The sequence below is a fragment of the Schistocerca serialis genome, chromosome 7 (assembly GCF_023864345.2).
Source record: "Schistocerca serialis cubense isolate TAMUIC-IGC-003099 chromosome 7, iqSchSeri2.2, whole genome shotgun sequence".
NCBI classification, from domain to species: domain Eukaryota; kingdom Metazoa; phylum Arthropoda; class Insecta; order Orthoptera; family Acrididae; genus Schistocerca; species Schistocerca serialis.
This window is the reverse complement of record NC_064644.1, coordinates 557,170,921-557,182,983: the sequence shown is the minus strand read 5'-3', so window position 1 is coordinate 557,182,983 and position 12,063 is coordinate 557,170,921. Positions and strand designations below refer to the sequence as shown.

At 43.8% G+C, this 12,063-nt stretch overlaps 1 long non-coding RNA gene across 1 annotated transcript in view; it reads right to left on the bottom strand.

Annotated features, from left to right (window-relative positions):
* Positions 1 to 8,911: 8,911 nt before the first annotated feature.
* The window catches only part of LOC126412148 (uncharacterized), a 44,631-nt gene continuing 41,479 nt past the window's right edge, over positions 8,912 to 12,063 (bottom strand). The window contains exons 2-3 of the long non-coding RNA XR_007575234.1: positions 9,273 to 9,403; positions 8,912 to 9,015 (exon numbers count right to left, since the gene is read on the bottom strand). This is a non-coding gene — a long non-coding RNA (uncharacterized LOC126412148). The remainder of the gene's footprint in view (positions 9,016 to 9,272; positions 9,404 to 12,063) is intronic.

Genomic DNA, 12,063 nt, shown 5'->3' with positions numbered 1-12,063 from the left:
TCTTTCGGGTGCCCCCAGCGGAAGTCAGTACCCTGGTGGTTGCCGGAAGTCGCTGAAGCAATTAAGGAGCGTCGGAAAGCTCTACAGCGACATTTCGGCACCCTACCCTCGAGCACCTAACAGAGTTCCACTCGACAATTGGGTGCCATGCGTCACTTTCCCAAATCTGGGTAAAGATCAGACGTGTTTTTGAGTACCAAACCCCAACAGGTGTACCTGGCGTTAACATCGATGGCGTGTTATCTACCGACGCAAACGCAATTGCCGAGCACTTTGCTGAGCACTATGCTCGAGCCTCTGCATCGGAGAATTACCCCCCAGCCTTTCGCACTCTCAAATGGCGGCTGGAAGGGAAAGTCCTCTCGTTCAGTACGCGCCACAGTGCACCCTATATCGCCCCATTTTTACAGAGTGAGAGTTCCTCAGTGCCCATGCACATTGCCCCGACACAGCTTCTGAGCCAGATCGGATCCACAGTCAGATGATGAAACATCTCTCGTCTGACTACAAGCGACATCTCCTCGTCGTCTTCAACCGGATCTCGTGCGATTGCGTCTTTCCATCGAAATGGCGGGAGAGCACCATCATACCAGTGCTCAAACCCGGCAAAAACCCGCTTGATGTAGATAGCTGTCGGCCCATCAGGGTCTCAGCATTTATTTACTAAGTACCGACTTGGCATGCTTCAGGGACAGTGGAACGTTGTCACATGGAGTGGGGATGTTGGCTTGACCCCCGGATCGCAAGGATGGTGAAAACTATAAAAAAAAACCTCCTCACTCTCAAGAAGTGCTGCACTCTGATTAGATAAATGGCTGTTGCGGTTTTCAGCCTTTGGCGGGCAGCAACTGGAGAATATACGGCACGTCAGTTGTATAAGGCTTACCTCGGCATGAGGGGCCCTGTCAAGGTGGAATTTTATGTCCCTTAATGCTCGTGAGACCGAATGGTTGCTTCGAAGTTTTCTCTTCCACATCCCTGGAAATGGGTGGGCTGCTGGTAGGTACCATCACCCAGTCAAATAAGAAGGCTCGTGCAGCCAGTCCTCCAGATTCAGGGATGGCTAAGAATTCTAGTGTCATTAGTAACAGAATGCGCGTTGCTGGTCAGTGTGTGTTTTTATTGATTAAACGCAAAGAGTTAATGGGGGCTGCAGGTACTTCTACCTCTGTTAAGCCACTACGAAATGCGACTCTGTTGGTGGAAACATCAAGTTCCTAACAAGTTACAAACCTGCAGAAGGCCAAAAGCCTCGGGAAGTATGCTATTGAGAGTGAACTCCACATCACATTAAACTACAATAGAGGTGTAGTGACGTGTACAGACCTTCTCTAGATGCCTAAAGAAGATGTAAAAGTTGTATGGGCCCAAGAAGGCATTGTAGATGTGCAGAATATTGTAAAAAGGGTGTAAGGCGATCTGATTAAATCCCACATGTTCATCCTCACTTTTAATAGCATAAAATTCCCAGAACATATTAAGGTGACTTTTCTTCAACTAACCTTATGGCCGTCATATGTCCCCAGCCAGATGCACTGTTTTAAGTTCCAGCGCTTTGGGCACATCACTCTTGGACGTATAGGAGAAGACACTTGGGACAACTGTGGTAAGGCTGCACCCTGAAGGAGTCGGATGTTCCTCTCCTCCAAAGGTTGTGAATTGCTCTGGGGCCCACACTCTCTGGAATAGGGATTGCTGTGTCTTCCTTCAAGAAAAGAAGCAACAATATAACAAAACCACAGGACAGGTCCGACGTGCTAAGGTCAAAATAATTTATAAAACCACGCAACTCCCTCCTGAGCCGTGGCGGGGTTGCTGGCGTTGCCTTTCGAATTCCTGGCGCCACTATCTCGACCTGTCGAGTGAAGTCCCTCTGGTCTGAGGCCACTAAGTCCTTTGCTCTAGGTTGTTGATGGGGGACGGGGCGTGACGTGTTGCTAGTTGGGGAGTGGTAACGGGGGGAGGAGGGCGATGAGAGGTCCAACCAGCGAGGAAGGCGAGCATTACCCAAGCGTCGTGGGCACGGAGTCTGGCGAGTGGTTAGTGGGCGTGTTTGTGGGCCGATTGGATCCGTGGCTGACTTCAAGTACCATCTTTGTGCGTAGAGTGGCCAGCCAGACCTACGACGTGGCCCACCGATGAGAAAGTTGAAGCCAGTTTCGCTGTGCTGGATTCTGGACCCCCTTTGGAACAGGCAAGCTTCAGCTTCGATTCATGGACTACAGTTAAATTTTTGATTTTGAGGCCTTAAATGTTATTTTCATAAAGAACGCATGTCTGTTTTCTATTTGGTAATTTTACTTAATTGAAGGTGTCATTATTGAAGGCCTGCCTGTTCCCTTTTAGTTAAATTAGGAGCTACAACATAATTTGGGCTAGCTGAAACTTATTAATCAAGACCTTCCTGTCGTTATTGCTATGTTATTGAGATCTGATACTGTTTAATTGATCTTCCTGTAAAACTTAATGGACCTGTTCTTGCAAATTGTGCGACTGAATGTCTGCCAGGAAATGTGATTTCAGCATGATGGTCCACCTCTTCACTTACCATGTGCAGTCTGGAGACATCTCAACAGACGATGATAGATGGACAGGCCGAGGTGATTGACAAAGGCCTACCTGAATGAGATTTTCACTCTGCAGCGGAGTGTGCGCTGATATGAAACTTCCTGGCAGATTAAAACTGTGTGCCCGACCGAGACTCGAACTCGGGGCCTTTGCCTTTCGCGGGCAAGTGCTCTACCAACTGAGCTACCGAAGCACGACTCACGCCCGGTACTCACAGCTTCACTTCAGCGCACACTCCGCTGCAGAGTGAAAATCTCATTCTGGAAACACCCCCCAGGCTGTGGCTAAGCCATGTCTCCGCAATATCCTTTCTTTCAGGAGTGCTAGTTCTGCAACGTTCGCAGGAGAGCTTCTGTAAAGTTTGGAAGGTAGGAGACGAGGTACTGGCAGAAGTGAAGCTGTGAGTACCGGGCGTGAGTCGTGCTTCGGTAGCTCAGTTGGTAGAGCACTTGCCCGCGAAAGGCAAAGGTCCCGAGTTCGAGTCTCGGTCGGGCACACAGTTTTAATCTGCCAGGAAGTTTCAAAGGCCTACATGTTTCAGAAGTATTTATCCCAATAAGACAGTAACAGAAAATGATACATGATGGTACATCAGCCCTAACCTTACACCTTATGTCCCTTTATCCGTAATTTTAGGTATCTACGTTCACTACCTCTTTTGCTTCAGCCATTAAACAGCCCGTACAAACAATTAGAGATTGCTATCGTTAACACTAGTACCTGCGTTTGTCAGCGTGCTTGTGCTGATGCTGTTACTCCACAACCTACACTTCCTCCCAAAACATTAGACAAGTATGTGGTCGCTAACGTTGTGGAGCTCCGTGCTGCAGGCTGGTCCACTGTCGACTGCTGCATTCGTGGCTCCAAAGCCAGTCCATGGCAAACAATCATAAGGCCAAGTGTTCATCACTAAAGGAGTAGATGTCATGCTATCTGACGTCTCTCTTGACTCCTTGGCAGAGCTCATGGGCCTTGATGTCGGATTGGGCAATCACTGAGCCATCACAAATAGTGGGCCCCCCACTCAGGCGAAAAGACAGGGTGCAAGTGCAACCCCCTCTATAGATGGCTCCCATATCATAGTGGAACATTAATAATTTCAGGAGACAAGTGGAGCAACTGACGCTAATAGCACAGGGCTATTTGGGGCTCCAAAATCCCTCAGAGAAAAAAATCAATGGCCAAGTACCCACGACTGATGGTGTCGTTAATTAAACATTATGTTGATGTCTGAAATCTCTCGTTATATTTCTGTAGTCGGACTGGGGCAATCATTTCGCTCCAGGACCGAGCCTCCACAATCTCCCTTTCGGTTGGAAATGCAGGATAAAAGTGTTGTCCTTAGGGGCTCAGCATACGTTTGTTGAGTATGGGATTTGGCGACCCCAGTTTTCCTGAGCTGGTTACTGGTAAGCGCCACCATTCTTATGTCACTGTAAGCTCTGGGCATGCTTCAGCGAACTCTGTACAGCTCATCATTGGAATGTTGTATGTTACAGGAAATGGGTCATATGGCTGTGGTCTATGCAAAGACGACTAAGGAAGACCTCGACCATTCGATGTGGCTGCAACAAAGTATGCCATGGCCTCATTTTGGTCTTTACTAGACGGAGCTTGTTGCCTCTCACTTCCAGCAACTCATCCACCCAAGACTGTGGAGCTCAACAGAAAGGTTGTAGCATGCACGGAAATAGCACACAGAAATTGCTGAGGACCACAACATGCATCCTTGGCTGCTAATCTGCACTTTAGTTCTCCACAATACCTGTGTGGCCTGGTACTCAGCAGAAAGACACCTCTTTTCGCAGTCGTTGTGACTGGAGGATAACATCCTGGATATTCTGTATTACTTTATTTGCTGGGTACAAAGTTTTCAGACAGTGAAGGGGAATCTGAAAATCGGAACACACAAGAAACTTAGCACTGGAAGAACGTCTCATTTGCTTCAGGGCCAGAAAAATCGCATGTAATTCTGCGTCGAAGACAGTAAAGTCTTGAGGCAGTTGGATTTTGAGGACACGATCCGGGAAAACAGAACAACGAACAGAGTCCCCTTGCTTAGACACATCCGTAGACATCTGCATAGTTTTGGAGCTCATATAAAATGTTTCCGAATATTGCATTAAAAACAGAAGCAGGAATTCAGTCTCTCCTGTACTTCCATAAATCTAAAATCACCCTGGGCCTCCGCTGTAACTAAGGTCGCTGTACACGCTACTCATGAAGTGACGTCAGCACATGCCAAATGCAGATCCCAAACAGCAGTGTTGCTCGTGGACGATTGGAGAAAAGGCGTTCGAGAGGTGGACGAGAAACAGTATGGTATGCATGTGAATTCGGACCTGAGAGGAAATTACATGCCTTACGTCCCACATGCCGCCTAATTGTGAGTGTCAGCTGCCCAGCCCCAGCACAGAACTGGGACACCTGATGCTAGCCTAACCCTCTCATGGTTGATAGTGTCAGTAATCTTCAGGTAAGATGACCCCGCTGACCCATAAACCGTGCAGCCAGAGCCAAGCTGTGAATGCGCAAAAGCCCCTTAAAACTGAAGCAGACACGGTTTGTCTGCGCCCCAAGATCTGTGGCTAACGCACTTGACATTCAGTGCCTCCAGGGTTCCGGCTTTCAGCTCTCTTAGGTGCGGTTACCAATACATTTTGGAATGAGAAACGAGTCCTACAAACCTCATTAACTCTTTTAAATGTTGGATTGTGTTCCTCGTATGCAAAACAAATTACAATTAGACGACAATGATTAAAATGAAACACACACACACACACACACACACACACACACACACACACACACACACACACACACACTGGAAGTAGAAAACTGGAAACGTGTCTTTGCAGCCCACTCCTCCAACTGCTGCACTGTAAGTTCCAACTGACAGGTCGCTGTTGCAACACTGTAGGAGGAACACAAAACTGCCAAATCGTTCATAAATAAGATTCGCTGTACATTACTCTTTATCGTAGGCGTGATACTGCTTATGGTTCAGGCAACGAAGGTTGCTGCACATAGCTCCTTATAGCAACACAACATTTAAATTAATAATAGTTCCTACTTCAATATTATATAACAAATACGAAATACCGCTGCTTCTAATTTTTGCGACGCAATTTAAAAACCTTCTGCTCTATCTCATTGGGCTTCTCTTCTTCCTTTGATAACTTCATCTACAGAACAAGTTAAAAGGCAAAGTAAACAATTTCTTGCCTGAAAAATAGATGAGATATAATTATATTCATACAAACTCCTCTTTCGAGCTTCAGGGCACCAAATTCCTCTCATAAAAACACCGCCTAAGTCGAAAGTAGTGTCAGCAAACAAACTGCATTCATTACTGATGTGCTCCTACAACCTCTGCTGCTTTTGAAAATCACAGTCATTAGCATAATCAAATTCTTCCACAACAGTGCATCGTAACACATTTTTCATAGTTCGACAATCATAACTCACCAAGTCAAATGAAATAAATAGAAGCATTCGTAAGTACAGTAGAAGTACTATGCAAGCTATAAAAGTTTAATAATAATCAGTCTTACCCCTCTTTCTCCATCAGTCACTCATTCTGTACCAAATACATCACCACTCAGTTCCCTTATATGTTTCACCTTTACGTTCCTCTTCATTCCACCCTACTGTATAGAATTTAAAGACTTTTTCCGGTTGTCTTCATGACCTTCTGTCTTGTTTTCATTTTCCACATTTCCACAAGTCTCTCCATAACACCTTGACTTCCCATAAAAGGATATGGAATCATGTTAATCATATAATCTCACTCATTTGCAAATAATGAAACATATTAGACATAATCTAGAACACTATAAATGTAATCGCAAACCATTTTATGTGATGCAAGATATCATTCAGTACGTGACTACTGCGTGACTGTGTTGAAGTTGCAGATGTGACAAGTTCCACGGTTCCTAAGAGTCTCAAGTTAAACTGTATTTTATGCACCGCATATTTCGGTCTTCTGTTATCTAAGTACACTGGAAAAAAATTGTATATCATCTATTTGGTGGATAGTTTGTGCGACCTTTCTTAGCACCTGCTCCCCAACTATGAACAACTTCTTCCTTCCTGCCTCTGTGCAGCCTTTCTAATCATTTCCAAAAATAATCTCACCCCATCAGCATTCTCAGCCTAGAGACCGAGCGAGGTGGCGTAGTGGTTAGCACACCGTACTCGCATTCGGGAGGACGACGGTTCAGTCCCGAGTCCGGCCATCCTGATTTAGGTTTTCCGTGATTTCCCTAAAATCGCTTCAGGCAAATGCCGGGATGGTTCCTTTGAAAGGGCACGGCTGACTTCCTTCTCTAATCCAATGGGACCGATGACCTCGCTGTCTGGTCCCATACCCCAAATCAACCAACCAATCTCAGCCTAGAGGAAAGTGGTAGCAGTACGTTTCCCCATACCTTATCTGTTGGAATTTTTCATAACTCAAATCAGTGGTAAGGACGTTGAATTGTTTGGCAGTTAATTAATTATTTCTTCAGATGGAAGTACATACAAGTATCGCGACATGTGACATCATTGGTAACAAAGGATATGGAATTTATAAAGGTCTTTCTTGACGTAGTCATATGGGTTGGATGCAGGATGGTTTGATGAAATGTAAATATACGTCTTCTAGGTAAAGTATGGTTCCAAAATGTTGACCTGAATTGCATACCACTGCCTGAATTAACTTTATCAACATGATAAATTTTATGCAGGAAGTGAATGAGAAAGGCTTGTATAACAGATTGACTAGAAAATCTTCTGAATGGTTTGAGTGACACAAACTTGGAAGTCAAGTCAACAGTGATCAAAACATAAAAACGATTTTGACTAGTTCTTGGAGGAATACGAAATAAATCTATTGCAACACATCCCTCCAATATCGATGGAATGATAGGAAATAATAATGTATAATGGGCACCATTGGTGGTTTTGCCTTTTGACAAGGTTTGTATGAAGCGAATACTTCACAGATACTTCCTCTGTGCTGAGGACCTTACGCATCTTACAAAGTTTCTTGAAATCATTTCCTTAGCACAAACTGCACATAACTCAAATGAGTTTTCCAAACCAATTTACTGACTAATTCGTCAGCATTAAAAACAACCAAGCGTGAACTGTTTATATATTTTCTTCTAAACAAAATCTCATCTTCAGTCAAGTAAAACTGTCACATTGCAACATTATTACCATATCTCCAATTCACATTCACTTGTCTCTGTGAGGGATCTTTATCCTGATACTGTGCGATATTCTCAGGTGAAGTGATCAAATGCTACATTTTACAAATACGTGACACTGATATTATTTTCGTTATGCTCATTCTCAGTCCAATTTTTCAGCCCTATCAATCCTGAAGCCGCCTGAGTAATGACATTATCTTTACTAGAAAAGCACACTATCATGAAGTTGTATTCCTGTAAATACAGCGAACGACTGATTACACAACCACGAGTCAACTCTGCACTCATTAAAAATTATGAAGCCTGGTGATCTTTATAGACCTACGTCACCCAAATAAACAAACAGCATGTTCTCACATACTCGAAACCTCATTTAACAGTCAAAACTTGAAGCTCAGTTACTGAATAGTTGAATTCATACATCGGAAGAACCCAGCTTGCGAGACCAATAATATGGGACTTCGTAATTCGATCTTCTTCAAATTCTTGTAAGTACTCAGCACCAATGGCAGAATTATCTGAGCCTAGACAAAAATCTCTATACAAATCAGGATGCGACAGAAGAGAAGTCTAAAACAATCCTTTTTCATACCCACCAGTTCTACTTGTGTATCACAGCCCCATGTAGTAGTTCATCCATGAATTCACATAGTCGTGATGTAGGCAAACTGTACAAACCCATACTTTTTCATAAAAGTTAATTAATTTAAGGAATGAAAGGATTTGTTTCCTTGTTGAAGGAATACGAATATCACGAATGGCCTCAATTTTATCTCGATTTGGCTGAATACCTGCTGCACTCACAAAAGTCCTAGAAATTTCACCTGCTCCTAACAAACTCAAACTTCTCCAGGCTCACAGTGATACCATACGCTTTGAACACACACACCAACCCAGTTAATTGTTCGTGACATATCTGAGCATTGACGTGACAAGGTTTGCAGGAACAGGTGTGGACAAGATGGTACCATATTCCCATGTTTCTTAAGACTTTGGCTGAACAAAGTAATTGAGAGAAAACATTTGAACGATTCATAATTATATAATAAATAATTTTCCTTCGTGCAGTTTCTTGAAATAAGGAAAGAAGCAAGCGCAGCTACAAGTGGTATGTTCTACATTTTGAGGCACGTCATGCCCAAAAATTTTTTACTTTCGCTCAATATATTCTTTTATCTTCATCAAATGCACGTTTCTTTGTGTACCAGATTCTTTTCTCGTAAGCATGGCGTTCCAGGAACAGGGCCTGAAACAGTCAAAAATTTTTCAGTTGCTGAATTACAAAGAGTGGGTAAAATAAAACACAGTGAGAAAATATTTCATGCATCTTAAAACAGGCAACCCAATTTAACATCATCTGCACCTTGGGTAGATAATGTAGCTTATGTTGGCTGTCTGATGGTGGGTGAAATACATTCTGGGCCAGTTTTATTTTCCCTGCAGTTTATTACTATCTTTTTCCTCCATTTCTGCAGTTAGTAAAAAGTATTGATTTAACTGTACCTATTAAAACACTGGGCTTCCTTCGTCGCTTCCTGCAGAGCTGCTGTGGCGTTTGGGTTAGAAGTGGCAACTAACAGGAGCTCCAAGTACTGAGGTGTGGAGTTCAGGCCCGTCCACTGCACAGTTTTAATCTGTCAAAAAAGATATTGATCATTTATTTTCTCACTTGCTCTACCAGCACCTAATATTTGTAAAATAATCGAAATTTCAATTGCGAAAAATAGATGCGTGGGGCCCGCAATTAGCGACACAATATGTATGCACCCAATTGTATGAGAAACTGTCAGGTGCCTTAGAATCTAGGCTAGTTTTCCATACTTCGATATTTGTTTTTAAATTCTTAGAAAAAAATGTTAGTTGAGGAATAACAGACTTTGCTATAGTCGTTAGCACTTTTTACTTGCACATATTTCTTTTTAAATATTACTAACGTGGCAGCAGCTCTCGGTGATTTTTAATTTTAATTGACTTCTTAAGAATATTGGTGACTCTTTTCTTCAGCAGTATACAGAATAGTTTTCAGGTACATAATTGTTCGCGTTTCCGACAACCCACTGATTTGTTGCTGCTGGCTTTCGTCACGGCATCTTCAAACGACACTTCTTACTGATTCTTGTGACGTTTCGCCAGTGGACGATGACTCCTCGAGAATGCAGACGCTTGTGCTGGCGAAGCGTCTGAAAATTCATTAAATAAACTACGATCTAATATCCCGGGACTAAATCGAACGGGCGGTCCGTCACTTTTCAGGTAACCTCTCAGTTAAATGCAACTTCCAGCGAAACTGGCAGGAAACAATTTTTATGCATAATGAGTAATACTAATGGAAACATACTATTAATACTGACAGTTATTTGAATGTAAACATCGGCAACTCAAAAAAATATAATAACTCTTGTGCTGGATTATTGCGGTGTGAGATGAGTTGGTAGCTGCTGATGTTAAGCTGACTCCACTTCCAAGCAACGCCAAGGATGATTGCTCTTCGAATTGTGAGACGTCCACTGATCTGGGACACGCAAACAGTGACCTCGTCGCTCGCTAGTTATGTACTTCTTGTGTCAGTATAGTTCCGCTTCGGCGCTGACTTGCGATATAGCGAGGTGAGACATACCTTAGTGGAACTCGTGCGGAGTGACAACGACTAATGGGCTGCCGGAATAACTAGGCAGGAGGAGTTTTTCAGACGTGTTCTCGCACTCGTCTAGGCGAATGTGAGGATAGATCGCATCTCCACCCTAGCAAACTGTTCACATACACGCAGAGGAAAAAGTAACTGGTATTTTGTCGAAAACTGACATTGTGAGACTGTGCCTCTTACGAAAATACAGATTGATTCTTGCGATGAGGACAACAGCAACCAGCCACTGTTCATAATGCCATTGATCTACAGAAGTAACTCCGTTACCAGTTTCGAACGGACAGGTTCATCTTCGGACGGCTGTTCACGTTTAGACACAGAACATTAACATATGTGTATCTAAACGTGTACAGCCGCCTGTCGTTTCGGTAAACAAATAGCATTATTAACAATGGCTGCTTGCTGTTTTCTTCTTTGCAAGAGCCAACCTTTAAAAAGAAAGTGATTCAGAGGCAGAAGGCGGACGCGACGTCCGTCCTTCTAGGTATGTGGCGAACAGGGGCAGGATGAGTTACTGGGGTACAGAATTACAGAGCAGTTTCTGCGTAGTGGTGGATGCGCGATTGACCGCCTGCCACAAGGCGAAACACATGCTGAGGTTACGGCTCGTCTGCTAGACTTACACTCTGTAGCTATCGGCACTTGCATTAATTTACTTTGTTTATTTCAACGACGTAGTATTTCACGAGCGGTGTTAAAAATTCCGGGCTCAGAGGTCTCCGAAGACGTCTCCGGCAGTCGAGTGCTCATTCCGTAATGTTTAACCGAAATACGTGGTAATCATAAAGATCACGAAACTTTTTGAAAAATATCGGTGTAGGAGAGCGTCTAAACATAAAATACAGTACGCGAAAGACAACCTATGTAAGTGTTTTGAAGTTGGTGCTCGGAAGTTAATTCGGGGAACCACCGACAGGAGCGACACCAGTCATAGTTGCTGAAAATGTCAGCCAGCTGAACCAGACAGTGAAAGTATTTTGCTAGCTAGAATTTATTCGTTGCTAATTGGTAGTGAGTGTGCAAACAGCTTTCCGTGACAGCTTCCACACGACACCACCAGCTTACAACAGTGTAGTGAAATAGTACAAATAATTCGAGGAGAATGTTTCTCTCTACGATGCAAGACGTTCGAAACGACCGGGCACGTCAGAGCAGAGGGCGGAGCGTGTGAGGGACGTTATGCGTCAAAGTCCCACAGAGTCTACATACCAAGCTAGTACATAATTGAATATGCCTCGGCCAACGGTGTGGAAAATCCTTCGCAAGCGATTAAGAGTGAAGCTATACAAATTAGTTACTGGAAACCATAATTTATGAAGACTAACTGCATCGTCTGCAGATCTCCATTGATAAGTAGGACGATCTTGAACCGTCTCAATGATTTCACAAAAAAAGTTAATCTTCGGTGACGAAATCACTTTGCTTGTTTCGGGAACGTCAGCCGGCATGACACATGCAACTGCTGGACGCAGGCTCCACGTGTAACTGTCAAAGGCGTCCGGGATTCCGAGAAAATTAACGTGTTGCGTCCAACATCTCTGGGAGTGGCCCCATCTTCTTAGCGGAGAAAATTACCAGTGGTACCGCGTATCTGGACTTGCCGCGGTGAAAATGATAGCGGGGATTTCACGTTCCAAGAGTTGTGTAGGA